Source organism: Fukomys damarensis, unplaced genomic scaffold (genome assembly GCF_012274545.1).
Source record: "Fukomys damarensis isolate Sample0158 unplaced genomic scaffold, DMR_v1.0_HiC HiC_scaffold_13, whole genome shotgun sequence".
NCBI lineage: Eukaryota > Metazoa > Chordata > Mammalia > Rodentia > Bathyergidae > Fukomys > Fukomys damarensis.
In genome coordinates, this window is record NW_022900925.1 from 10,033,982 (window position 1) to 10,036,897 (window position 2,916).

The following is a 2,916-nucleotide window of genomic DNA, read 5'->3' on the forward strand; positions in this document are numbered from 1 at the left end:
CGCCTGGGGCCGTGGAAGGGGCTGCGCTCACTCCCCCTAGGAAGGGTTAATTCTGCAGCCTAATGTCCCCCTCCCCCCGTGGGGCAGGTTGGGGGTGGGGTGGGGAGGGTGTGAGCCCGGGCAAGCGTTGCAAGCTGTTGGGAGGGCGATGGCGTAGGAGCCAGGCAGAGAGGGGGAGGGGTGGGCTGCGAGCGCCCCAGAGTTGGGGTTAGCGGGGTGCGCAATGCTAGCAGGAGCTCCGGAACCACTGCGCCTTCGGGTCAGGGTTGTGGCTGTGAGTCTGGAAGATTGTGGCTCCTGCAATGTTGTGGGGGCAAGGTAAACCGCTCCTGGGGCACCACCATTTGCTCCTCTGGCAACCAGGGGTCCGATTAAGGGCCCTCCCTGGGTCATAGACATGGAAAACCGGGAAGGGTGGCTAGTATTGCGGGCAAGATTACAAGATGTGGCCCCTATGGCTGTGGGTGGCAGATGGGTATTCTAAGCAGGACACAATTTGACTGAGTGCAGAGTTTGTTCCGAGTGTTTTCTTGCGCATACATGTCTTTGGGGTACATATATGAAATGTTTATGAGAAGCTGTGTTTCTGCATAGCTGATGAGATGTAGTTTTTTGTTTGTTTGTTTGTTTGTTTTTGTACCAGGGATTGAACTTGGGTCCTTGCGCTTGCAAGGCAGGCCACCAGACCGCTGAGCTAAATCCCTGGCCCGAGATGTAGTGTTATGGAGGACTCCAGAATGCAAGGGTGTAGTGTCCATTTGGAGGGAACGGTTGTGGACCTTTGAGTTAGAGGGTATCAAGTCTTGGTCCCATTTCTGTGGCACTGTTGAGGTGTGTTGTCCAACTGTGGCATGGACAGGTGGATGGATGGGTTTGTATGTCTATGATAAGTGAGTTGTACGGGGGCTGCATGTCTAGAACTCAGATCCCACTGGCCACCAGGGTGTGTCTCTGGTGCCTGTGGGTTAGCTGGCACCGTTTTGAGGGATTCTGGGTGGGATGTACAAGCTGTATTTATGGGACCATGGGCAGCCAAGCAAGGGGATGGTTGTGTCTGCAACATTGCCACGGGATTCTTTTGTGACAATGTTTGTGGCAGCCTGTCTGGGCTGTAGGGCTGGGAGGCTGGCTGGTCAAAAGACACTTGCCGGGAGGGAGGTGGCCTGACAAGGGCAATGTGGGCCTCAGACCTGAGCAACCAGCCACAAGCAGTGTTTGTGTGCCTACCTTCTGTGTGTGTAAGTGGTGGTGTGGGGCTGCTGAAGAGATGTTATGGGAAGGCAGAGAGATAAACATGGGGCAAAGCAAGGGCAGCAGGCAGGAGGCATGGGTGTTGTTAGGTGGTGCTGCTTGTCTTTTGCGGGGCCTGTGTGCCTGCCCCTCACCCGTGGGTCACTGGGAAGAGAGTACTGGCGCCTGCAAGGGAAGTGAGCTTAGACACAGTGGCTCCTTGGCCATGTTTATGTAAAGGCCGGGTGTGACTTTTGTCACTAAAATGGAAAAAAGAAACGTGAAATTTTTAGTTTCCTCCTCCCGCTTCGCCCTCTCTCTCCTCCTGCCCCCCTTTTTGGGTATCTGTGACGCATATTCAGCTCCACTCGGGTGACAGTGGAAGGTGGAAGGGCCTCAGACAGAATTTGCTCACTAGGCAGATTCCTGAAAACAGGTTTTCCTCACCTTTGGGGCCTGGACTCTTTTGTAGGGACATGTGTGTGCACATGCATGCACGCTCCAGTTGTGCACGACACTGTGTACTGTGCCTGGTCTGTGGGCGGGCAAATATATTTGAGTTGAAGGGGACACTGTATCTGGGTCCTCCAGCATGGTGTGTTGTGGTGGTGGTGGGGGTTGCTGGCTGCTGTATGAGGCCTGCAGGACAAGTGCATGATGGGAGCCAAATAGTTCTGGTGACACTGTCACTTCTTCACTGGCACTTTCCTTAAATGAGCTTCATTTCCACAGCTGTAAAATGGGGCTAATCACCTGTCATATCTGTCTTCCATCAGCACGTGGGAAACAGACCTGAAAAGTAGCTAGTTGGGGGACTGTGCCAGTGGCAACTCCTGTCAGCCCTGGGCTAGCACCGGGAATCCTCTTCTCTGGGCTTTGCTAATAGGCGTAGCTGTAAACACTTGGTTTGCACTGACTGTGTACTATGCACTGGATTTCAGTGCTTTTACATTCCTTCACTCATCTGGTCCTCACAGTAGGCAACCTCCTTCTTCAAGTGAGGTAACTGAGACCTAGAGAAGTTAAGTAATTTGCCCAAAGTCACACAGCTTGTAAGAGGTAAAGCTATATTTGAACCAAAGCAGTCAGGTTCCAGATCTGTGATTTGCTGCTTTTTTTTTTTTGCTTTGGCCTTGAACTTGTTATGTAGTAACCCAAGCTGGCCTTGAACTCGTGGTGACCCTCCTGTCTCAGCCTCCCAAGTGCTGGGATTATGGGTATATGCAACCATGCCGGACTCTACTGCCTTAATGGAGCATTCAGTACACCTGTCTGTGCACTGGCCTCCAACACATACATACACACACACAAAACCCAGTTTCTGCAGAACTTGGTTTTCCACCAATCTATTTCAGAAGGCCAGTGTGCTTAGGCAGTGCTCTCAGGAGTCTCATCCCAGAGCTTGAGAACCTGCTGCTATATACTGTAGGTGCCAGCCATAGGGGCACAGAATGTTGATGAGTCAGAGGGAGGAGAGAATGTCCTTGCTTGTGTGTTGGGAGGGCCGAGGAGGAGGTGGCATTTGAGTTAGACTTTAACATTTTGGAGGGATGTTGAGAAGAGGTTGGGGAAAGGGCATTACTGGCAGAAGAACCAGCAGAGGCTAAGGGCATGATGACGAACCTTTTAGAGATCGAGTGCCCAAACTGCAACCTCAAACCCACTTATTTATCGCAAAATGCCAAC